Source organism: Hermetia illucens, chromosome 5 (genome assembly GCF_905115235.1).
Source record: "Hermetia illucens chromosome 5, iHerIll2.2.curated.20191125, whole genome shotgun sequence".
Lineage (NCBI taxonomy): Eukaryota > Metazoa > Arthropoda > Insecta > Diptera > Stratiomyidae > Hermetia > Hermetia illucens.
This window is the reverse complement of record NC_051853.1, coordinates 58,435,965-58,463,020: the sequence shown is the minus strand read 5'-3', so window position 1 is coordinate 58,463,020 and position 27,056 is coordinate 58,435,965. Positions and strand designations below refer to the sequence as shown.

Here is a 27,056-nt window from a genome sequence, read left to right as displayed (position 1 = left end):
AATAAGCGGTCTATTCGTATAGAATGTTAAGACATTTGTTCTCAATATGCCAGGTCTTTGGTGTCTGTGCCTCTTCCACTGCCAAACTGAAAACGTGTAATCAAAATTGAAGACATGAAAATTGAATAGGTTCTGAGTGAATGCTTTGGGCTCCCCAAACGGACCTCCTCGGTTTCAGATATTCTATGGAAAATGTAATTGCCGCCATTTTACTCTTCAACTACCTTATGGACTGATTGCCGCGCACAGGGTCATATTTTCCATATCAGCTTTTCATACCGTTTCTCATTTTGCCATTCGCCTTCGCTAGTACGTTGACAACGTTATTGAAAAAGCGATTTCACAAAAGTCAACCTGTTAATGGCCACAGGATTATCTGTATATATAACAATATTCCTAACATTTCTTTCAGATATGCTTCCGAAGGAATGTTTGCCTTGTTTAAGAACGACTAAAATTTCCTTTTCTTGTAACCCTTTCTCCTTTCCAAAAATGCTAAATACAGATATTCGACTGATCCTTTGTTTAGAAATTCATCTTAACTCGCGATTTTCGTCAAAGGGGTAAACGGTTTACACTGCGGCGCATACCCTACTGAATCACTCAAATGGAGGGATAGTTAAAATAAATCTTTGGTTATGCGGTTTCTGAGAATGACACCTCATTTAATGACAATGTGACATAAAAAATTTGCCACCAATTTCACACCACTGTATTTATCAAACCAGCAATGCCGGAATGCAAAAAATTATACCAACAATAGTTCATTGTATTCCCCAGTAGTGTGCTGAAACATTTTCGCAAAAGCAACAAAGCATTATCTAATGCGAAGTAAATGGTTAGAAAAATACAGCAATAATTCTAGAGTGAAGTCTAGAATTGAACTAAATCCAAGTGGAAGTGACAGGAAAATGACTGTCTAGTTCGACACATCACGAAACATACAACGTATCATCATTTCATACCTTAATAAAAACAAGTTCGAATGGATAGAGCCAAGCAGTTGCTTGGGTTTCACGAAACTGGGATTCTTCTGTGATGAGGCTTGATTGGTTATCGAGCAACACGCCAAGAAACAATATGATCGGGTTTACTATCCAGAGAGGTCATATGAAGATTTACACCTTCGAATGGCCGCCCTTCCTTCGTAACCTTGGATCGGGATGTCAAAATAAATACAGCCGTTTATCTTGAGCGGGTCCTCGAAAGTGTATTGAAGTCAAGTGCACGTAAACACCATGGCTCACCAAGAATCAGCGCTCTCTCACAAACCGCCCGTCAATCAAAAATTCTATTTCTTTGACACAATGGCGTTCAATTTCTCCATATGAGGGATATTTAAAAGTAAGGTTAGTGCTAAAAGACATCAAAGGACCAAGCAAGCTATTTGTCGGAAATGGGGCAAAATATCATAGAATCAGTCAATTATCTGCAGCGCGTAATGTGTTTATTGATCGTCTCAAGGGAGGAAATTGGTGTTGCAATTTAAAATCTAAATTGTTTATAAATTTTTTTTACTTTGGGTCAACACAATTCATGCAAATATAGCGTTTGACTTTGTTATAGCTTTTTTTTACTGCTTTCAGTAAATGCCTTCGATATTCTTTCTCGGGTAGATTTGTGCTTTGAGACTATCTTGGCTTCTGATTGTACTGTGAAATCATCCTAAATACGACCTTAGACATCAAGAGAGCGTTGTCCTATTTACAAATTAATTTTTGAAGCAACTAAATTAAAACTTAATAAATGTCTAGTCGTGAATCACTTGGATCCTCTTGAACATTTTTTTAAAAATGCACATGTCAAATTGCCCGAGATGTAGGTAGGTTATTACTTGAAGGCTTGGGATTACTGCCAAAAAACCCAGAATGGAGAAGAGTAGACCGCCATCAACATATCTGTACTACAAGGATGAAGCATCAGTCTATGCCAGATGAATGCTTCATAATAGTTACCAGCGTAGCCCAATTATTTACTCTCTATCTTTCTGTGCGGACAATGAAAAATGAGTCAAATATCAGCGGACCTGTAGTTTTCTCAGGGACTCGAAGTAGAGACACATCTAAAACAAAATTTTCAATTTTTCACTCCGGGCCCGGATTTTTGCTCTACTCGATACTAAACCCAAGTATCTATGGATGCATGGTTATATTTTGTTTATGGTGGTTCCAAAAAAAACAATTTAACGGTACGTACTGACATTGTTTAAAAACGAGTCGGAAAACCAACTTAAAATCAAAAATATTTGTTTTTCGATGAAAAGTGATAACTTGAATAACCCCGGAAATATGGAAAATGGGCGGACGGCATCTCCTCTATCTCCTATCTGCTGAATCTAGCCGGCTGACATTTTCAGAGCCAGCCCGTAGTGTTTACGAAGGATAGCAGCTTCCCAACCTTACAACCAGAAAACTTTTTAGGGTTGAAAAAGAAATGTGTACTTAGTATTCGCAGCTTGGCCCCAGTTAGAGATCAATAATTGGAAAAGAAATATCTGAACGTAAATTGTTTATCCGTTTTCGCCGCCAAGTCTGTCATTTTGTAATCCATCCAATCGAGTACAATGGGCCAACACGGCCTGAGTGCTCAGAAGCTGTAGCTTCTCCCCCACCATACACACACAATCCATCCAATCCTGGGTCCTCCTTTCACGTGCCAAGCTATCTCTTGCGGATATTGAGGGATTATCTGAAAGACCGCTCCCTGTTCTATGAGACGCTAGAGGGCCAGAGGAGGATGGAAATCACGTCGGGAGTAGCGCAGGGATCCATCCTAGAGCCGGACCTCTGGAACGCTTCCTACGATAGTCTGCTGAGACTCGATATGCCCGAAGAGTCGCGCCTGGTCGGTTATGCAGACGATGTTGCGGCACTTGTTGCCGGACGCACTGTTGAACAGGCGCAAAGCAGACTTGGCATATTGATATGACGGGTAAGCGGATAGATGAATGCTCACGGTTTCAACCTTGCGCTGGAAAAAACCGAAGTAGTCATCCTGACCAGAAGGAGAATCCCGACCTTGCGTCCCATATCGATCGGCGAGTTGACTATAGAGTCAAAACCAGCGATTAAATACCTTGGTTTAATGCTCGACTCGAAGATGAGCTTCTTCGAGCAAATCAAAGCAGCCGCGGACAGGGTTGCAGCAGGAGTCGCGGCCTTGAGTCGGCTAATGGCGAATGTCGGCGGTCCTATATCAACTAGGAGACGTCTCCTCATATGAGCAACGCAGTCCGCCCTTCTTTATGGTGCGGAGGTATGGGCTGATGCCCTTGACAAGGAGGTGCATCGTAAATGCCTCGCTCAAGTGCAGAGGCGGGAAGCTTTGCGAGTGGCGTCTGCTTATCGCACCGTCTCCGAACCGGCTGTGATGGTGATTGCGGGAGTGATCCCCGTTGCCCTACTTGCCAAGGAGCGCAAAGCTATCTATCGCCGTAAGGGCGAAAACTTAAGAGAAGTGGTTGCCCGTGAAGAACGTCAACGCACCCTTAGCGAGTGGCAACTTTCTTGGCAAAATGAGCCAAGGGGCAAGTGGACTGCGCGGCTCATCGACAAATTAGACCCATGGTTGAACAGAAAGCACGGTGAGATTGATTACTTCCTTACCCAACTTCTAAGTGGGCATGGAGGTTTTCAGTCTTACCTGCACAGGGTTGGGAAGGCGCGATCTCCTGATTGTGTGTTCTGCAATAGAGTGGCGGATGACGCTGACCACACCTTTTTCTCTTGCGAGAGGTGGGACGGCCTCCGCCAGCAGCTTTATGCAGACACAGGGGAGCTCTCTCCAGACAACATTGTCAGAGAGATGCTGAAGAGCGCTGGCAGCTGGAGTCGTATTGTGCATTATGTTCGGGCTCTTCTTACTACGAAGAAGATTGAGTTCGACCGGCAGAGGGATCGGACGGTAAGGGGTTCCCTGAACTAACAACAACTCCCTTCCTCCCCTCCCGTTGGTGAAAGGAATTCCTTGACTTGAAGGCTCCCAAAGCCGGGAGAGCGGGAGGGCTAGCCCGAAGTAATGTGTCAAACGGTGCCAGGCTAGTTCTCTGATGACAGGGAGGTGTTTAGTTGGTAGTCCGCCAGCGTGCTGTTGCGGGAGTCCAACACTCTGTGCGTAAACGCATTCACCTACCCTACTCCCAAAAAAAAAATCCTGGGTTCCTTACTAGGGTTTGGTAGTAAGCGTTGTTGGTGTTGCTTTAGCAAGCTTTTCCCAGGTTTTGCGCTCCATCGTGAGTACCAATCCATACCGCAACAACTACTCTTGCAAAATTCATCCAAACTTAGGTTGTCCAACAAGGCCAATTGGTTGTGATAAGGAGACAACGATAAAAGAATAAGAATTCCTTTGTAACGCTTTCGGATCTAGCCAGCTACATTCCTAGAGAACAGCACACAAATTACTCCGAAAGGTTTAACATTTTTTTCAGCGGTCCCAATAATTTCAAGCGACACTGTGAATAAACAGACTAAAAATAAAACTAATACTTTCCACGGTTGTTTTATATGTTTTCTGCTGGGTCCCATGACATTACAAACTAACAACGCTGCTGAATTTTTCTTTAATTTGATATATTGCCGTTTTGTAGCCAGTTAATGGCCGACCAAAAGCTGCAACGAATCAGTTAGTTGCTGTGCATTCATTCTTGAAGCGTCATCGTCATCGTTCAGCAATGGCTTGTACACGATGTTCAGTAGGAGATGAAGTTTTTTGCAACTCCGCGTATATATATGTAGAAACATATTAGATAGCAAAAGATACCAGATAACACCACGAATATGTGCTCTAATATCTATATCAAATGCAGATACAGTGACGATGATAGCGCGGCCATTTTTCTTGCCAACTTGCCCATTTCGGTTATGAAATGAATGAAAAAGAAGGGCAAAAATGAAAATGGAAATAGAGAGATCGATAATTATTCAAATGCCTTTTGTTTTCTCTCATGCAAGCGGAAGATTCGCGGCAGCGGATGCTGAAGAGGATGATGCGCCGGTCGAGTGTATCTACAGATTCAGTACTGGCGAATTGTATCTCACTAATTGGCTGACTGCCTGACTAAATCAAAAGAAATGAAAATGCACAAATGCGCAACAGAGGAAGAGAAAATACAATTGAATATTTGAGCAACTCGGTAGATTTTGCAAAACTTTTGTTGCAATTCAATTGCATCCAATGGAATTTATGTAAGATTGTGGTTGAGTGCATATGAGTTGGCTATCCCACATATAGTTTTTTTTTTTGAGGAGCCTAACAAGACAGACGAGAAGAAATACGGGTAAATGTTGAGATTTATCTGTAATTTTTCCTGTCGTGTTGGTTTGTTGGTAAGAAGTTCTGCAAAGCGTACAGTTCGACAGATGCGAATAACCTAAGGATCCAATTTTTAAAATCACACTAAATGTTATTATGTTCGAAGACTGTTCGGTTAAAAACAGTACCAAATAACGAAATCCCACAATTTAGCCTGCTTTTGAAGCCTTAAGTGCAAAAATGGGTTCCAATGCTGGAAACTATTTCTTCGCCAACGTCGGGATTCGCTCTCAACTTCTCTAGGACCCAAATCAATGAATGTCCAACGATTCATCGTTTTGTCTTTGGTTCTTGAGTTCACATAATTTGACTTTTGACAAATTGAAGTCGTGAAAAGAGAAATCTTCTGTGAACTCATTGCAAGCTTAAAAAGTTGGTTGTCAAGCAAAATTACTGCTATAATAGTACTATCTGCATTTGACGGATTTTTTCGTTGATGAATGCAATACTTGGTTTAATTTCCTTGAAATTTGTTGTGGGTCGTCATTAATCGTTGAATTCCATATTAGGTGTAGAACACTCAGCATGTGGTTGTGTCCTACAATTTCTCATGGTTGAACGGGATCTAACAGAGAGAGAGAGAACTAAACCATAATCATCCCTCGAAAGTGGAGATTTCCTATAAACTTAATAGGATCATGTTTATATTAACCCATGTCACTGCAAAATTACATAATTCTGGTATGAAGGGGGGTTTGCAGTCGATTGCTAAAGATTATATTACAGGGAATCCCCATAATTGTTATTCGCAATTACCTTGACCTTACGAACTATCGGGATTCTACTGTATTTATTTTATATGAGCAGAGAAGTATGGAGGGTATTTCGGAGCCTAGACACCATATAGTAGCATCTTTGTCATTTTTTTTCAGATTTTTCGGTTCGGTAGCTTCTGAGAATGGATTTGCGACAGAAACAACCAGTTTCCAGCCCCTGCACTCCTCTCTCCTTTTGCATTAAGTGACACAATTGAGATCAGCTTCGGAAAGTACTAATTCAGATCTTTCTTTTGATAGCCCAAATGACTATATTTACTGAAAGAAATAAACATTTTAGCCCCCTTTCCCTTAAACTTAAAGTAGAATGATGTTACTCACTTCATGCGTGTGAGTTCACAGTTCCTACCTTCTTACCTTTACGTTTCTGAGAAAATGACATGTGACGGACAGACAGTAAACCGATCTTTATAAGGATTTTGTTATGAAGTTATGTAGTCTTTAATATGAAAAATATAAAGTAAGATAAAAAAGAAGCTCGTGAAATCAAACTTAGGAACCGCATGTTCACTCGAATCGAATTGAATAGATTGAAAAAATAGTTTGTTATAGTGGCATCACCTTAGTTGCCACAGTCACCATACTGTCTGGAATTGTCAAACTATAATGTACGAGCAAAATTTTCAAGGGTCCTCGACATTTTTACATTTGAATTAGATGATCAAATATAATAGCTTGCATCCATTTTACAGTTAGCCTCCGGATGTAGCTGGTAATATGTAAATTTCCATGAAAAATTTAGTAGTTTACTTCTGAATTCATGAACCCATCTATGCTATATTCTGTGATAAGAATATTTCCTTTACCACCCCGAAACATACGAGCCCAGTACCTTATATTTTTACGTCACCAAAGACTACAGCTGAAAACACTCAACTATCAAACATATTCAATTTAGTTTTATATAATTCAATGGAATATTCCACCGCAAATTCGTGTGTGCAACAATAAAAGCAATCGAAACAAACTGCAAATACATAAAGCCAAATAAAATTTTCTAATTAGGGTAGACAGCAATCAGGGAGAAAAATTATTTAATGGTAATTTCCGTTTTAGGCCACAATAACGTTCCGGTGACTGGTAAGGTTGCATTGGGACAAATTTATCAAAGCAGTTGAACTTAATATTGACCATGTACGTGTACATGCAAAATTATATTCACCGATCACGTTGTTATTATCATGTGTAAATACATGGATATAATATATGCAAGTATACAAGATGGAATTTGCCAGCTAGCTAAAACGATCGTGTATTGCTTATCTACATTGTTGTTCCAAACATTTCCAATGTTTGAATAAATAGTACTGGGAAAATCGTTATGGAAATAATGAATTATCGAAAATTAAACATCTGCTTAGGGTCTTTCTTCCTGCAATTGTTAGTCTAGTTTGGCTGAATAGTACGCAATATTCGTCGAACTATGTTGAGAGGATATTATTCTGCAGATTCACAGTCTCTTTTTCGTATTATTTTTTATTTTGATTTTCACAAAGATTAGATTGCGCTTGAGTTTCATTATCATCACATTTAATGCTGCATTAGTGATAAGCATATAGCAGCAGGACAAAACAACGACGAATACAAACGTCGGAAGCTCATTACCGGTGGCACACAAGTGTTTTTGTCCTGCCCCTCGTGCTGAGAGAACCAAAAGTCAGGCGCTTTAGTAAGTTATCTCTGAAAATCAAACTTGGGTGAGCCTCGCGAAAGCTTTCCAACCCTGATTTTCGATTTTGTACGTCAAACCATTCCCCCTTCCGAACAATTAAAATGGAGATGACATCGAAATGACCGACCGTATTGGGAACCTACCCCTCAAAATTTTCGAAAACTACCATTTCGGCATTGAAACAGGTCATCTACTTAGGAGTAAATATTACCTCAACGTTCCTCATATCTGCAAGGAATAAAAACTAGTTTACACACACTAAAAAGGATTGGAGGTTTTTATCTTCATTTAAATCATTATCAATGGTATAATCAAAATTAAATTAACTTTTAAGATTACTAAGCTAAGTTATTTAGTACTGTTGTTAGAATCTGGTTTCGCCTAGAACAACTAACAACTATATCGAAACTTGAGAATTAACACGTAAGTGCATTTCTGGCTACGTGCCATATTTTACGCTCATAAAGCAAATCAAGACAGACATGTATTATGATTGCTGCCTCTTTTGATGGAGCAAATTACTCACTCTATATTTCAGTTCGGTATTTTGATCCTTTTACTTTTTGCCTTTTTTTATTTAAATAAATTATTACCAGCAAAAAGATGCAAGATCCGACTAACCTTTCTGCACAATTTTTTTATGAAATATTCGCAAAGTTGACGAAATAGTGACATCAATCTTAGGCTATTCAAGTGAAATAAGGTCGAAGCTTCTTGGTCTCGATCTCATACCTCATGATCATGAATATTTGTAATTGTCCAAAGGGGATAGTGAAATAAACATCAATTCAGGTGCAGCAACGTACATCTATAATTAAATTGTAAGTACCAGGGGTCTTATCAAATTGAGTATTCTATTTTAAATATTTGCCAGCATGGCATTTATGTCCTCAAATGTTCTCCACGTCAGGTTTTAGGGAGATCGACCCGATGAGGGTAGTAATAGGAGCTTAAACTTTAGTATTTGCCGGATAGGCATAATCACATGCCCACAATCAGAACCCCGCCGTGACTAGCGCAGCGGTATTGGCTTGGAGCAGGCTCAGCATTCATACTAATGGATACGAGGTCTATCTAACACCTCTGTCGCAACTAAGGGCTGTGGCGCTCGAGTTGCACAGCCAAACTTCATGTTTGGGCGCTTTATTCTGTCCACGATATGGGTTGAACTACAACCACCATTAAACTCCAAGAAGGGAGCCAACCGTAAATAAGCAGGCAAAGAGCACATCTTTAGAAGACTATCGTGTTTCCATGTTGCCAAATAACCTCAGGTGAGCCTTCGTGCCAAAAAAACACTTCAGATGATTCCCTTGCAGACTAGGGTCTGATCGTCCTCCTCGAGGAAGTGATTGTTGACCCAAAGTTTTCGACAATATGCTCGAATATACTGACTGAAATGACATCAAGTTCGACCACAATATTTTTCTTAAAACGTTGAACGCTAGGCTGGAATGTTATGCATTAATTCTTCAGGCCAGACAAGAAGTTGTCGCGCTCTTTGAAGACCCAATCGAGTTTTCTTCTCCAAGTTGTTCGAGGAGTTAAAAATCACACGCTCCACATTTATCAACGTACACAAAAAATGGTCATTAATCGTAGCATGATATTGCAAGAATAATCGCTTTTTGAGGTCAAAATTCCGTGACGAAGAGGGCAATGTGACATCATGATGAGGCATCTGTAATGTCTGGCCATAGGAAAATGACTCTTTTTTCTGTGCCATTCATGGACGTCTTTATAAAAAAATTGGTTGACAGTTTGTCTCGAAAGAACAACTTTTTGTGGACGATTCCCCTTCTGTCAAAAAACGGGTCAACATTGATTTGATCTTCGATATGCTCATTCGAGCTCTCCCTGGTCGCAATGTGCCACTTCTCACTTTGCCCTTTGGTCTCAGGATGGTATTCAAAAATCCATGATTCATTACCTGTGATCACAGGACCACAGAAATCTTGCTCATTGGCGATTCTGTCTAGAAGATCAATTCAATTCATTTTTTTTTCGATTATCCTTCTGCTAAATTGTAAGGTTCTCCGGCACCGTTTTGGCACAGCCAAAGGGCAACTCTGTTTAAATTTAATTGTTCACTCCACATTATAAATGTTAAATTACGGCTGATCCCACAAGAGTGTTCACCCATTCGATATTTTCGTCGGTTTTCGACGTTGAAGGCCTACCTGAACGGTGAGCATCTTCAACGTGTTTTCTGCCATTTAAAAATGATTTGTGCGAGCGTTTACTATATATTCTTACGACTTTTCGAAAGTTCAGAAAGTTTCACTACAAATTTCCCCCTGTTTTGCTATTAGGAACCTTACATCCTGGGCAGATTGATCCAAACAAAAAATGTAAATCCCAACAACCAAAACGGCAAATGCCCAGAATTTTGTAGGGTTGATTGAACGTTTATTGTAAATTATTGCTCTAAGCTAAAATTATAAATAACCACAACAAAATAATGAAGAAAGCAGAAAGTCACACGAATACGTCACCCAAAGGCGACAACAATACAATCTGAAATAACACTGGAAAAATAAAACAACTACACAATGAATCAAACTATTCAACCAAGTCTGCGTTCACACAACTAGCACCATATACATATCACTTAGTAGCTTAAGAAAAAGCTAACATATTGCTATTTTCGAGACAAAAAGTGATGCGGCCATTTTGAAATTGTACGATTTTATTTTACATGATTGCTTCTTATTTTTTCTCTTCTGTCTCGGTTATTCCTTACTACTTTATACATTTTGTGAAATCCACGCAGAACAAGAGACAGCAGACGAAGGTCTATGGTATGATAGGCAATTGCTTCTTTAGTCAGTGGAGTAGATTCGAGTTATTTCTGCTCTTTTGTAAATTGCAATTTCAATTGATTTTTCAAAATATGTCTGTTGTCATAGTATCGTTTCATGCTTGATTCGGCTCGAAATACAGAGCAGAGGAGAGTTGAGACATCTTTCTCCAAGTTGGGTAGACTACGTTTCAATTAGTCTAAAATCTTTTGTTTCTCTCGTTGTATGACTTATCTGGTTGAAATGGTTGCAAGAAAATCATATTGCGGGTCAACGACTGCTGATGGTATGCATAATATAAATGTACACTGTTTGATGGTTGCTACTTTTAACGCAAATGTAGGTGTTTGTGCGTTTTGGGTATACCATGAACTTTCTCTTAGCATTGGTATATACTTTTTGCTTTTATTGTTGCCTTACAATGCAAATAGTTGCGTACGAGGCGCTTATGTAAAATTAAACATTTTATTTGTATTTTGTCCCTCATTTGAGTGAACTTCACTATTTTCTGGAGAGTCTGCTTGTTTCATTTTGTAATGCATACATTCTTCAAATTGTCCAATACGGTATGTGCGAGTGAAAATCTGAACAATTGCTGAAACGACCTCAAATGCTATTATTGAAAAAGAATTCAAGAAATCTTATCTGTTCTTAAATGATAGGTTTATGAGCAGAACTTACACAGAAACACTAACCAACCATGTCATTAAATAATTTCCAAACGCCGTGTCAACCCTTAGTTGGGACGTGAAATCAGAGGACCGAAAAAGTTTGGTCAGAAACTATTAAATACACTTATGTTTGTGGAGCTCCATCATTTGCCACACCGTATAGTTAAAACCATTATCCTCAATGTCCGATGATCGCTTCGCAACCGCGTGACACAAGGCAGTACAGGAGGAGTGTAAATTCCTCGGAAAATCTTGGAGGAAACCGAAATATATTGTAATAGCGCATAGGTGAGGTTTACGTAATAAATTTGATGTAGGGATCTATGACAATCATATTCAGGAGAAGACATTTCAACTAATCTTGCTAAAGGTTAAAAACGGAAATAAATCCTTCTCTTTAAATGACTAATGCTGCTTTATCGATATGGGGTTGCACCCTGTCTGCGCGTTTCTGAGTCTGAGCATTTCTTAATTGAAATTGAATACTATACGTCGGAAAGTAGCAATTTTTACTAGAAGCTCCTCAGGTGATTTCTATAAAAATATAGATTAGATTAGTATCAGCGATACAAATTTGGATTAGAGATTTATGACTTTGGAACTCGTGAATGTCTTCGAAACAACAGTGAATATCACACCATATGGAACAGAGGGGGAGTGGGAAGATCGACAGGGTTATTAGACAAGGATCGACTCTCAAGGGGGTTGGGATTCTGGCAAGAAAAGATAGTTACATGCAGCATTGTACGCCGTCGTTTCTCTTCACATAACTTCTGACCAATATCGACTTTTTTCACACTATATCTTCTAATTTTATGTGGGCGTGATCAAAGTTTCTTGAGTACGTGGTATACCATTTGTGGAAGTCCTTACAGCAGAGAGTTTGAGTAACAATATTTTCCTGGTCTCGGAGGCCTGCAGAAAAAAAAACACATTTATGTAGCGCTTTTGATCTGCCGACTTCTTTTCAAGCACTACACGATTCAAATCTGTAATTTGCTGTCAGCGGCTTCGAAGCTAATTATTTCACGAAGTTCAGAAGTTCAAATTCACGCCACTTATCCTCTTGGTCGATGTCAATATTTGTTCTGGATCTACGTATGAATTTTTGGGTTTAGAATTCTTTCAATAACTCAATATTTAAGAACTTCCTTTAAACTTTGCGATCAGCATTTCGCGAAGGGTTCCTTACTATCCTGCTGCCTTTTCTTCTGTTCATGAGCCACCAATTGTCCCACCTTGTGAACTTCAGCATGACTTTCGAAGCTATGGAGATTCTTTCTCGTGTCTTATTTAATTGAAGTGCAAGAACATATTGATTGAATTGTTTACAAACAGTCAACGAAACTTTGCAACAATTTTCTACAAATATGCAGTAACAAAAAATCCAAGCTGACGACAAACCTTGGTTTCTTGGCATTTTTAACACAAAAAAAAGGTGTTGTAGACTGTAGCAATGTATAATATTGTGAATTAGATATTATTGTCAAAAGTAAAATGAACAAATAGATGTCAATAATGGGTTTTGATAGTACGTCCATTTGTAGCTGTAATCATCTGTGTATGTGTGTTCCACTTTCCACCACTGGTATTGTCCTTGTGAGGATGTAAACTCTTTTCCAAATTTACCTTTTTTCTCTCTATTTTGTGCCTTGCCTGTAACAAGTTCATATAAAAAAAATATATTTAAGTTTTACTGTTAAAATTTTAAATTTTTTCATTAAATTATTTTGCGTTTTTATACATTACTCACGCGACTTTTCTTCTTTTTTTCAGGTGAGTTCAACAGACATTATTAAGGTATTTCTGTCAAGGTTTCTTCTCAAAACATTGGGTGAAAAACTTCTTCCATTGCCAAGGTATCTTAAAGTTTTTTTTGCATTATACTTCTGTTTTGCATTTAATGAAAAGAAGTCAAGTTTAGCTTGCTTGGTTACAATCTGATTTGGATTTAACAGATGCAGTACTTCGAGAATCATTTATTCTCTTTTCTAGTACTTTCATCAATTGTTCCCTTCTTCAGAGGAGGACATTGGAGAAGCGAACAACTGATTCCCCAAAATGCTATATTTGGCAAATAAAAATCACAATATAGACAAAAGAAGAAAAATTTTGTTTTCATGAATTTCTTTGCAAACAGACTAAATATTGCATCATTCATCATTTCTAGTTTACACGAAATTAAAAATTCGCATTTCCCCACAACAAAATCTTTAGTTATATTTGAATATTTCTCAGGAGTACTAAAATATCATAACTATAAATCTGTGAGACTATGTCCCCATGCGGTGGACGTTTTCTTTAATCTCGTCATTTAGTGACTCCAGAACAAAACATAGTTGTAATACCAATTTATATGTAAGTTTGCCAACTCTTGGAATATCTTTGTTGCCTTTCTATGTATTTGCATATAACATAGGCGTAGCCTTCCACAACAGAATAAAGTTCCAACCAAGCCCGTCATCTGAAAAACTTTTTCCAAAATTGAGTTCTCATCAATAAAATCTTATTCTAGCTATACTATAACAAATCGAATAATATAATCCGTACCCTTATCGGGTTTTTAATGGACTTCCATTCAAACAGCGTTCATTTTGTGGACATAAAAGATAGTGAAATACATACCTTCATATATATTTAATACCTGTAATTTCCATACAACGTTGAGTCGAAGTGACTCTGTAGTATTGTAGTCGAATAAAACCGATCTTACCTACTTTTTTCCCCATGGAATAACCTTAAGGTATGGATCCGATCAAGGAATTAATCGAATTTGAGTTTCGGCATTCTTCTCACTAGATCTCCGGTACCACCATCTAGTTTTCTCTTTTCATTCATAAATTTCAGAAATAGGAGAATACAAGCTCCTGATCTCTCTGTATCCCGCTGAAGCTAAGCCAGTCAGATAAAGAATTCAATTTAATTCTCGATCGACATCCTGGTATGGATTATAATTAATCTCATGCTTTTTCTGAATTCGCTTCATGATAGTATGGATCAGCCGTCCACCGTTTTTGTGTAATTTTTCGCAGAAAGCATCTTCTTTTTTTCTTCAGCCCTTCTCCAGTTTACAAGCGGGGTCGGCTCGTCGTGATTGGGTGCAATCTCAAGGCTTTTAAATCCCCATCCAGCGTATAAAGCCACCGGTGTTTCAGCCTGCCTTTTGGTCATTTACTATCGACTTCGATGTTCCGATCAATCTTGGCGAGTGAAATCTCGTTAGCACGAATTACATGACCATACCATCGAAGACGCCTCTTTTGCAATTTTTCCACGATCGGTGCAATCCCATAACGATCGCGGATATCCTCATTTCGGATGTGATCAAACCGTGTCACGCTACTAGTCCAACGCAACATCTTCGTCTCCATTACCGCAAGACGCCGTTCATTGTCTTTTATAATCGGCCAACACGCAGAACCAGGGAGAGCGATTTGAGATGTTCGTTGATACGGCGATCTCAAAGAACACCAGTTAAGGAACACCTCTTCATTTAGGTTGCGTTCTCCATTGGCTGGTAGCGTTGACCCGAGGTACCTAAATCGCTCAGTTCTGGACAGATCACTGCCGCTGACAGTAATTGTGCCTGTTTCATGGGATCGATCATCAAAAATTCAGTTTTGTTAGATTCAATCTGAGACCGTGTTGCATGAGGCGATCATTCCATTTTTGGACAAGTTGCTCGAGATCATTTTTGCTATCAAATGCTAGGAAAACATCATCTGCATAAAGCAGTGTGTAGGGTGTTGGGCATTGGATATCCCGTGTAACGGTGTCCACAACAAGAACAAAGAGGAATGGTGAGATGGCGCTTTCTTGATGTACACCAACAGAGATACGAAGCGGTTTTGATACATCCGCCATACTTCGAACTTTACTTTTCGGATTGTGGTAGAGCAAGTGAACCCAGCGCACGAGTTCTTCTGGCACTAAGTGTTGTCGTAAAGCATACCAGGTGAGTTCGTGTGGCACACGGGCAAACGCAGAAATGCAATGTAAAGAGGGCAATGTTTCTCACGGTGTTTCTCCATGAGTAACGCGCAGCGTGTATTGTGTCAGTAGTTCCGCAGTTTTTGACAAATCCGGTTTGATTCAACGATTTCGCGAATACGGTTTTCAAGAATGCGTTCAAAAATTCTCATGGTATGGGAAAGTAACCGGATCGGACGGTAACATTCTGCTGAATTACCATTCTTTTTCCATATTGAACAGTGGTACTTTTTTTCAGTCAGATGGTGTTCTTCCTTCCTTAATAATTCGATTAAAGAATTCACTGAGCCACAGTCTTGGGTCTCAGCTCTTCGCTATCCAGAGCTATGGGGTACAAAGCATGGACTTCGTGAAAAGGCTGCACTCGAATTTCGCTGTTTTGGGTGGTGTAGCTCTGATCCAACTCCCTCGTCAGCCAAAAAAGTACCGTTTGAGATAATCTATCATTTTGTAGTTCTTCACTAATTTCGGTGAGCAGCCCTTTATTGGATTCAAAGTATCAAAGAATTTGATAGGCTGATATGCCAATTTCGGAAGTATATAATTTTAATTTTTGGAAGAATGTCATCGATTTATGTGTATGCAGCCAGAATAATTCAGCGTTGTGTTTCTAAGCTTTCTTTGATTGTGGGGTTTATAGGCAAATTTTCAGAAATTACGATTAATGCCTCTGTAAAAATTGATTATATATTCAAAATGAGAGCTAATTTTGTTCACACTTGCACAGAGTGGTATTTGATTGAAACGATTCTGTACCACAAAGACAACATTTCTTACTCTGCGAGTCAACTCATAACAATTGTGGAAAGCAGATGACATGAAGAGGAGACTACTTCAGTTAACTGCTCTACATATTCTGCAACCTCCATTTTCTTCATATTTTCCTATTCTCATTCGAGAGTGGACAAAAATGGTCACAAGAATCATTTCTATGATGCACACATTCACATTTGAAACAAGTTTTTACTGTCATCATTTTTAGGTATAAATTAGCTGAGACAGGCCTACATATTCATGGGTAAATAGCACTTGTACGTAAGAGAACAAGCATGGTTGAAAGCAATAACAAAAGACACATTCAATGCCATTACGCGTATTATTACTATTGTTAAGAATAAAACGAAATTGTATTTTACTTAACATTAACATATGGGAGAATGGTGAGTTAATATTTTTTTGCAGTGAAATTTGTAAAATAATATTCCAAATATTCCATATCAAAATATTGTACTTATGAGCTTGAAATAATCAGTTAATTATCAAGAATATTTCAATAGCTTCAATGTGAGATATTTTTGAATAATCAGCGATGTGCAGAAAAACATTCAACACCATCCTTTTTACAGATTTTATTTTCGCGAAGATTTTTGTTTACGTACCACATTCTTATTCTTCGCCGCACATGCTGTAGCTTGTGACAATATTATGCTAATTGCTATCTAATTGAAGGGAATTGGGTGATAATGTTACATAAATAACCATTAATCAAAGCAAGTAACGCAATATTTTTCACAATGATGGCGTGCAGTGCTCATATTAGCTTTGTATTGCATTTATGAATTGATATTCAAATGATCTGTTGTATCACGCCCTGAATATGCATATGCTTGCGTTTTCAATGCAAAGAGGGAGTCAAAGAGAGGAAAAACCCTGAAAATTGGTGAAAATATCAAGAAAACATCTCGCGAATGAAAAGTGTAAACAAGTAAATGTTAGAAATGGAAATATATGTGTTGATGAATTATCACCTCAGGATATACATAAATATTTGTATATCTAATCAAATGAAATGAAATTATAATAAAGAATAAATTATACTTTTTCTATGACGCTAGAGTCTAAAGTTTCCACCTCCATTCTTTAGGATCAAGTAAACACGTCCTTAAATCTCTAAAATCTAACAGCGTAGATCCTCATCCGCTCTATATGAATCACTTTTGGATTTCTATGTAAACGAAATATTTGCCAATGTTTACTTTATCTTATTCAGTATTTGCTATTCTCTTTTATTGTTGAAACTTAGTGTCTTCCGAAGATTCGACTGCCTTTTCAATGCGCTACTATTTTTTGGTAATAGTTGTATCTAACTAAGCTTTAAACTACACGTCGCAGCCGTTCAACATCCATTTGTTATTTTGTGAGTAACATTGTTCTATTTTGAGTTCAAGAAATTTTTTTCACCGAATATAGTCATTTGAGGTTTCAAGTGAGAAGTCTGGGAAGTACTTTTCAAAGCTGGCATTTGATACAAAAGGGAGAGTACGGGGACTGGAAAGTGAAAATTTGTGTAATGGATGCGTTCTCAGAAACTACTCAAACGAAAAGTCTGAAAAAAAATCAGAAAGCTGACACTATACGTTGTGTAGACCCCATACCATAACTTGAAATAAATTTAATAATAGCATATTACTATATTTTTTAAGAATTAACTAGAAACTTCCCTTAAATTCATCCTAGAATCATCAATTTTTGCAGTAATATAGAACATGATACTACCAAGTTTTGGTGAATAGTCTGACATACTAATTAAATAAACATTACGAGCTATGTGTAAATAAGGCAAAAGTGCATTCAAATTTACATAGAAAATACATAAAAGTGTTCATACCTAAAGCGCCGAGCTTCTGAATTTTGACTTGTTTTATAGCACAGTCAGATTCAGATCTTGTGATATTTCTGCACGTAGAATGATATCAAGGCCAGCACTATAAAGAATGTAGATATTTCATTCATTAAAAATCAAAATAATGAATAAGGTCGTTAGACAAACTGCTGCTGCATTCAAATGCTTTTAGTCTTCCCTCATTTTCTTGTCAAACCGACGAGTTTGGCTTTCACTTCTTTTAAAATCTTGCATATTGCTGATAAGTGTCAGCAGCCTTAGCCGTGACGGATTGCTATCTTATATAGACTCTATTGGACGTCTCAAGACATGTCATTTGCTCCTTCACTGGCGAAGGACAGCACTCCTCGATTTTTCAACTGTAACTAAAACACTTCAATGGCTAAATCGAATGATTTGTATTCTCTTTACTATCCGAGACAGGAATAACCTCGGCCCATCTGCACACGGGCCAGTGACTGAATAGAATATTGATTCTCGCCTTAAACTGAGCCAATATTCGAACTGTTACGAATCGACTCACTCACATGAAATTCACATATTACTGAGTTAGCCGCTATAAATCCTTTCGTTGATTGCTCTAAGACCTTTGGTTTTGTGATTTGAGGTCCTATGAAAGGCAACCGGGGTACTATTTTACGTTATTTAAACTTCTTGCTTCTAATGGACGCAGTAAATACTTCAAAGTCAAATAATCGAATATCTAAACGCTACGTTATCTGAATCGCCATGTTGATTTTTCAAAGGGACATTCTAGCATAAGAAATATAAATTCCAGACACTAGAATCAAAGTTCATGTTCCGTAGTGAATAGGATTTTTTCCGTTCAACTTTAGGCTCCAATTTTGATAACCACAAACGTTCCCAACCACAAGTAGCAGAGTCTGGAATTCTGGAATTTACTTCTGTTTTATACTTTCTAACACAAAAAAGAGAGTCGATATGTCTGTAGCTCTACAACAGATCGTAGAGGGATAAGAAATTTTGAGATCATAGTAAAACTCAAAATCAACGTTTTCATCAAAAATAGCAGTGCCAATTTCCTGAATTTTTCTGGCCGATATACTATATACTTCTCCTCAGCGTTGTTATTGAACTGTAACTGTATGCATATATACCAGATGGGCATATATGAACCTCTTTTTTGGTTCATTTATTAACGAAATAGTGATGCCAGATATAAGACAAAAAAGCTCATTCCAACAACGAATATAATACTTTTTGCCGCTTCTACCACTGCACAACTTGGGAACCTTGCAATATTGAAAGGTCAAACACATTGACCCCTGTCTTTTACTTCTATCTGATCTATTTTGAAAGTTACCTTTCTAGAATTTTTTCGTTGGAATCTCATATGATGACTATATACATTGAGTAGGAGGCGCCAATTAAGAGATCACAAAATCTTATTGCCCGCATACCTGCCATGATCTCGGTCTAAGTTTGTTCACTAACGCTGACTCTGTGAAGGCAGTGTGTAATGAAATTATTTTGAGAATGGTAGCAGTAGCAATTCCTTTAAATTAGGGTTAAACACCATTTGCCAGTTTGTATTTCAAGATAAGATTTCATGGTGACAAATTCATTTGAAACTAAAGTTGAAATTCGCAACTTCTATAAAACGTTCATTATATAAACCAATTTTAGATAAACCCACTCAGTTCCCTGCCTCATCTATTTATTTTTTTTGTTTCTATTACGTTTACACAATAAATATAAACGTTCATACGTCAAATGAGGTACAACATGTGATACATTTGGTATGATATCATCGCAGAGCATTTTTTCGCACCCCAGGTAGTTACCAAAATAAAATCTCAAGGTAATCGCAACTAAAGCCCCTGATCGAAACAAAATTGCAAATTAGTGAAAATAAGTTCCCCCTCCGAAGCTATTCCGGGCGAGAAGCTAATGAAGCTACCGTTCGTCTTTATCATCATCAAATATGAGCATCATCATCCTCATTGCAACGAAATTATGAAATCCATAGTCAAGCGAATCGCCATCTTCTTTCTCCACGGTCTCATCGTATGTACACAACTAGTAATAATTGCCAACTAGGCATTGTATCACGACAGCAGATACTCAACTTAGATTTCGAAAAGTGCAGATTTTGAACCAGAAATAAAATGTCTATACATAGAGAAATTCGGTGAGGGAGATGAAAGGGAGGCGGAAGGAAGGCAAAATGGCTGACTGAACTGAATGACTGACTATTAATATATGAGAAATGTGAGAGATTTGCAAACCGATAACAACAATCTGCCATAGTTGTTTGTGCTCCAAGAAGATACACTGCGAGAAATTTAAATAAGTCTATGAGAAATTTGATTTGGGGTTTTCGCAATGAAATGCAAACAATTCGAACTTTGGATAAAATTTGTTAGGCTGCGTGATGTTGGAAAAACTGCCACCTCTGGCAAATTATGATAATTCTCGGAATATTATATTCACAAATAATTGTCTTTTGAGCAAAATATTTGAATTGTAGACAGTATTTCAATTCTCTTTTGTTTTCGAAGTTGCCAAAACTACAACTGTGTCCTTTAACGGATATCAAATCAAGCGGAAAATCATATAACAAATACCACAAATAAGGAATTACGGGAAAATCAATAAGTACTGTGATAATTTTGACACATCGGCAATAAATGGCAAACCTTTCATATGGTTTTTCATAGAATGCGTATTACAGTATAATTTGGCATCATCTCAAGTTCTTTAGATTAGATTACATTCCAAGCTATTTCCATGATTCCATCTATTTGAGGTATTTTTAGATAAATATTTCTAAAAAAGAAGTGGAAGCGGCCAAAGTTTCGGCTGATTTCGTTTTCTTGCTTCCTGAGTTTACTAAGTGCGCAACGCTAATATCTCTCGTTTCACCATTCTACTTTGTCCAACTCGACTGCAATCAGCACCGTACCCCACCACTTTGGTAACTTTCCACTAAATTGATAATTCCATTTTGGTGTATCATCAAACATTCATCTATCTAGTGAATGATTTCATAAGTCGGAACATCCCTTCATGACTTATTTCCGCTATCATTTTGGTAAGAGCACATCTTTTATTGATTAGAAGTATAGTTTCCCTCTATGTTTTATATAGATGTCACATTTTCTCAATTGAAAAATATCAATTCAGGTGTCCAATAAACTCTGAAGGTTTTGGGGCTGGTAGGTAGTATCTACCCTATCGACAGTCCTCTTCGGACAAAGATTGGATTATTAACCACCATCAGAACCCCTGTCGGCTCTAGGGCCCACTTCAAAATCTACAGTCTCTAAATTTGTCGCATCCTTATGTGGTGTATTGGGATTGCCCTCCTCTCCCTCCTCCACTTTTACTTATGTTTGCTATTTTCATTGCATGTTTTTCCACGGTGTTTATTTTGAAAAAAGGTTCAAACTATTCAATATACGATTTATTTCATAAAATCAGCCAAAAAAGAAACCTAATCGTCATCATACTTATAATCAGTTAAGAGGAAACATCACTGGTTTTATAACACAAAATTTTTCTCATTGAAATATTCTGTGAGATTTTAGATGGCGAAGGGCATTCAGTCAGGATTTATTCTTAGTTTTTTAACTGATCGATACAGATGAAGTTTGTCGCTCCTTTTGTGTTCATATTTAACATCTGACATTGGCCAAATATAGTTTTGTGAAATATATTACAGTTAGTTCCATTACAGTGTTCTCAAGTTATAAACCGTACACGATATATGGTATATGAGGGTGCAATGGTGGAGCACTAGTCTTCGTCATGGACGATGCGGCTGTAAGTTTATCACCTACACATTAATGAAACTGAAGCACATTCTCATTGAAAAATAAGACGGTGAGAATGTCCTATACTGCACACATGAGTAAATGAGACATGGAAAACCATGACGTTCAAACTACATCGATGACGACTTCAGTCACGTTCGAATATTTAGTAGTTGTAAAGATAGTGAATGTTTGGGTCGCAACGCTTTTCGTTGACATAATATTTATATACAAAGGCGGAGATGCGGCAAATTGAGTTCAAATTAAAAAACAATGAAAACATGCAACATAATCAGTTTATTTGTACCAAACTTAGCACAGTTTTAACATATTTGTTAAAATTATGTTTGTTACTCCTTGAAATTATTCAATGTAACTGCTGTTGGTTTTGACGACCTGCGTGTTTTAACTCCTTCGTGTTCTTATTGATTATTACTTTAAAAATGGTAGCGTTCAGATCGTCCTTGTTTGAGGTTTTATATTTATCTTTGCTTTAACGGTCAAGGAGGTTTCAATCTGGGTTAGACGACGGCCATAAATCTGGAGGCTAGTAACAGAGGCGTTTGTTGTGAAATCGAACCTAAGTCGCCCGATGCCGAAATTCTGTTATTCGTATAAGTATTCCGCAAAAACGCTTCCAGTCGTTATGCCAAGAACGTAGTTAAAAGCTTATTTGATGACAAGGCAGCCAACAATTACCATTTTTCTATTTTTTACAAATCTTTAAATCTCCAACATTCGGAGCGCATATTTAAAATTATGCCTACTATTTTCAAAAATATTTCATAATACACGCGAACATTCATTTTTCATTTGAATTTTCAGTTCACAAAACTGAAAATTATTCCTCCTTATTGCTCCAATTTTCAGCCCCCTTCTCAAATATCCAATTTTTTATGATGGCGAAACCGGGCCACTTACAAAGTACTAAGAAAATTGCAATCCAATGAAAGCAAGAATTGTTGCCATGCTACCCCTTTCAAACACAAACTGTTTTTTAGTGTTTGATAGTTCATATATCAAGAGCCACTGTCATAACAACTAAAGAGCAACGAAAGTTTCCTCGCAGTATTTCCAGAATTATTTAAAGCAGCTACAGCTTCATTGGGGACAAAAAGAAGTGATAAGGAAAAAATACATACGCCACCTTTGCTTCACAAAGTTGGGCCATATTAATGGCAATTTGCCTAACTACGTTTCTCCCATTTACATTAAACTTGGGAATCTCACTCAGGAAAGACTAGATTTTGAGTCGGTTATAACACCTCCATAGCCTCGTCCGTAGATATGTTCTAAAAAGCAGTGGCACCTAGGCGGAGAGTCAGTCTTCCGATCTCGTTACTCTAGTTTTGAATCTTGGCTTGTCATTGATGTTTGTGTTCGCATTTGCTCTGTTCTGACTGCAATATTATCTCACTGAAATGCAAATATTTGATAAATTTAAGTTCAGTCTCACCTTTCTTTACTTAATCCACCTGAGAATCAAAGAATGCTTCCAATCGCTACTTTTTAAAACCACCCAATGCCTAACTCCCCCATGTAAGAATCATTCAATCCCAATTATGTCGTCTATTATTCAATTAGTTTTATTTAAATTAACGCCAAACAAATAAATACCACTAGACTAAATATTGTTGTTTAACAAACTCCTTTCTTTGCACTTTTCGGGTGTCCGGAGCCCAAAAATTCAACTACAAATAGCCTAACTCCAAATTTCTGTTAGGTGTCAGTTACTTTACTTAAGTCCCCTAGTTGGTTTCTAGATTGCATAAAGTACTAACGTTGGAAAAAATTAGAATGTCTATTCTGGGAAAATGGTTTAGTAATACCCATAAACAAATCATATGAAGTGGATTCCTGCGCATTTAAACTTCAAACACCCTTCACACTTATCGGTGAAGAGTGTAAGTTTCTGTTGTCTAAAATATCAAACACTTTAGTGTAATCCTAACATTCAAAGTCTTAAATTGCAGTAAATTTGCACAAAAGCATCATCTTTGACATATTATAATTTTGTTAGACATAGTGTGATTTCCACCAAACTTGGTAGTATAGTGTATTGAACGTTATGATTCCAAAATGAACTTAATTTTTTAAAAAAAGCTAGGTATATACTATTATTATCTTTGTTTGAGTAGATATCGGGGTGAAAAGTTGCATACAGTGGCAGCTTCTTGATATTTTCCAGATTTTTCGGTTGGATAGGTTCTGAGAATGGCCCCGTCAAATAAGTGAGCAATTTTCAGCTCCAGCACTCTCCCTTTCGCAACCAATATAAAACCAAGTACTAATCAATTCGATGAAAAAAGAACTTGTATCCTTTTGTATGAATCTCCTCCTTTACAAAGAAAGCGATTCATCTTGAAGGTTACTTCGATACCAAGAATTTTATCGCTAATGACTAATTAACATTTATTTTCTAAACATTTGATCAGAAATCCAATAGAAACCCTCATACATATTTATGATTACCGAATAGTTTTCCGACAGATTCCATTCGAGCTAATTTAGAACGGGCTCTACTGAAACACTGCAACCATCTTGGACTGTTCAGTTCCCCGCCATTCAAAAGTATCCGTCAGGCTAACAACCTCAACAAGCCCAAGAAAATTGCTCACGTTTGCATTATTTCGACGTTATGTTTTCGACACTGACAATCTTTTTCTATTTCTTCTTATTTCTCTTCATTTTCATTTCATTTTACTTCACTCGGCTCCGTAGTTGCTCGTTCGGTTGCCTATATTTGACCTGCCATCCGCCGTCTATATGCCTATCTTTTATGCGCCTGGCCTCACCTCACTTGGTCTAGCTATTTTTATTTAGATATCTCTCTTTATTTTACATCCAGTCGCTTATCGGTTTCTAAACTGTGCAAGTACCCAACTGAGGAGTCTCTGCAACATTTACAGCGCCACATCGTCACAATCATCATCGCCCCAAGTATCTATTTTTTAATTGCAATAATTGCACAAATGGAAAACAAATTTATCGCGGAGAGGTAAAAGGGGAGAATGTAGGATCAAATGCGAAAATAGTAAAGCAACAAATAACAAAAGCAGCGAACATCGTGTGAGTAAAAGTCGTCCACTCCCCTTCGACGAACAATAAAATTTCTATAACGCAAAATCATTAAGAATAATCGGTTTGTCTAGTCGCCATTTTACCGAGGTGAGTTACAACTGCAATTTTACTTTGTTTTCTAACCTTCCATTACAACAGTTTAACATTAATTTGCTGCTGATTTCATTTACCCGCACATATGCACTCATGTAACGTAAAACGGGTTGTTGTCGCACAGCCGGTTAGCCATTATGCAAAATTCATAATTTCAAGACTTGGCATCTTTTACTTTTTTTCTCTCCCCGGCGCTGACTGTAAAAGTTTTCACGCCGAATTTATAGGTGCAATTTTATACTTTTTGTAGCACCTGTCGATGACTTTTTCGTTTACTTTATTTTCTCGCCAATGCACGCTCAGTTCGAGGTGGGGTGGAGGCAGACGGCGGAGAGCAACTCGGAAAACCATAAAAATATATTTACAATTAAAATGCCAATTGCCAACCGTAAAAACACAAATTCAAAGTCGAGGGGAGATTTTATTATTATGCGCTCGTACTGTGGATTACACGATTCGTTAACTTAATATATTAATATTATATTGTTGCATGGGTCATACAAGTGGCATTTTGTGCCGTTTATTCATCAATTATGATTTAATGGTTGCAACTTTGATCTCTCGGCTGTCGTAAATTTGTAAAATTTAGTTGGGGATGTACTTACTCCGTTGTTATCTTTGCGGGAAACAATCTACGTAAATTGTTGCATACATAGTCATGGTTTGAAGGGTTCCTGAATCTGTTAAGAACTTCTGATTCTAAGGAGATGACGAACCCTGAAATGCAAGACCATTAATTGTTCAGTGCTCCTAAAAGCAAATTAGTCCTGCACCGAGGAGGTATCAGAATTCGCTTCATCTTGACAAATGGATCGGCTGGAATACGTCATCCATAAACAATGGAGAGCAGAAACATTTCCAGTGGTCAGACATCATTCCCATATTTCGGATATAGCAGAAGAAATATAAACAATCATAAATCAACTTAGTTCAATTGTAGTGAAAATTGACTTACCTAGTTATTCCTTCCTTGAGACTTGGATTGGTTATCGTTATGTAAAAGTGTTGAGCCTTCTAGAACTCCTTTTACGTACAACCACAAGACTTCCCTAATAGAAAACCTGACAGGTATTCTCAAATACTCGTGGCTACTTTTCTGATGATGGGTAACTTTTTTGTTGGTAGTCTTACGGTTTACCGCTGTGGGAATCCAGCTCGAGCTATGGATCCAGGCCTTTTTATGCCTCTCTAAATATTCTAAACAGATGCGCGAATATTTTTTTGGAAGCTGCCTACTTTCGGAATCGTTGGAAGCCATCCGTAAATATTCATTTCTTCGAATTTTCGACTGACATCACACATATTTTTCCAAAGTGATTTCCGCCAAAATTTACTAAAAATCGCCTGGTCGCATATGGAAAAGTTAGTGAGCCAGTTTTTGAGGTCCTAATCTTTGGCAAAAACAACTCTGGCCAATTAGTTAGACATTGATGGGAAAAGACAAGACGCAAGTTGTGGAAGAATTTCCCGCTTCAAATTATTCAGAGCTTTTTCAGTGATGTTTGTTGTGTTAAAATATTATATAATGATCTGTTCACATTGATTCGCCTTTTTCTTCTGCATTAGATCGTTTACGCTGGGAATTAGACCAAAGAACGGTGCTTGTCGATCATCTTGTACTTTTCTGGTAGTGCCTACTAAACCACATTTTCCCAAATCCAGATCATCATTATCGTAGGATGTGACTTGTTGAATCACTGCGACAACTTAGCTAGTTTATTCTGTGCTTGGCATGTGCCTTTACCGAATAAGGCTCTCACGAGTAGTATTGTATGAAATTCCATGCAAAGGCAAACCTAAATAACAATTTTCTGTAATCTTTTATCAGCATTTACCACTGGAGCCATCTTCTGGAAAACACAAACTTAATTGCACTTCAAATGAGTCTTTTGCAAAGGTCTGATTGATTAATTCAATACTATATCCTAGAATCTAGAGTCAGAAATTAATGTCTTTTTGTTATAAATGATTATTGGGGCATAGAATGTTTCAGCCACATCTATCACCAAGCAAATCAATGTGACTTGCATTTAGGAGTGATAGTGAATCTGTGTTTTGCTTCCAAATTTGATACCCTTTGTTTATTACTAATAGAAGAAGTTGAAAAATCAAGTTGGTAACTGTTGACCCGCTCTGATTCGACTATGCCACAGTATATCTAATAGGCGGTACCCAGATTCATTGAACCGGACTAGTGAATGTATTCGAAAAGCTTGTCCGTACACATCATAAGCCCTCAACATCTGGTAGTATCGACATG

At 37.6% G+C, this 27,056-nt stretch overlaps 1 protein-coding gene across 6 annotated transcripts in view; it reads left to right on the top strand.

The window, feature by feature from the left end:
- LOC119658227 (serine/threonine-protein kinase tousled-like 2) overlaps positions 1-27,056 on the top strand; it is a 197,704-nt gene that overhangs the window by 141,521 nt on the left and 29,127 nt on the right. Inside the window, exon 1 of one of the 6 annotated variants that reach the window (XM_038065500.1) lies at positions 24,527-24,790. The exons of the other annotated variants lie outside the window; for them this stretch is intronic. The gene's annotated coding sequence lies outside the window, so the exon portion shown is untranslated. Of the gene's footprint in view, positions 1-24,526; positions 24,791-27,056 lie in introns of those variants that run through there. 6 annotated transcript variants of the gene reach the window in all.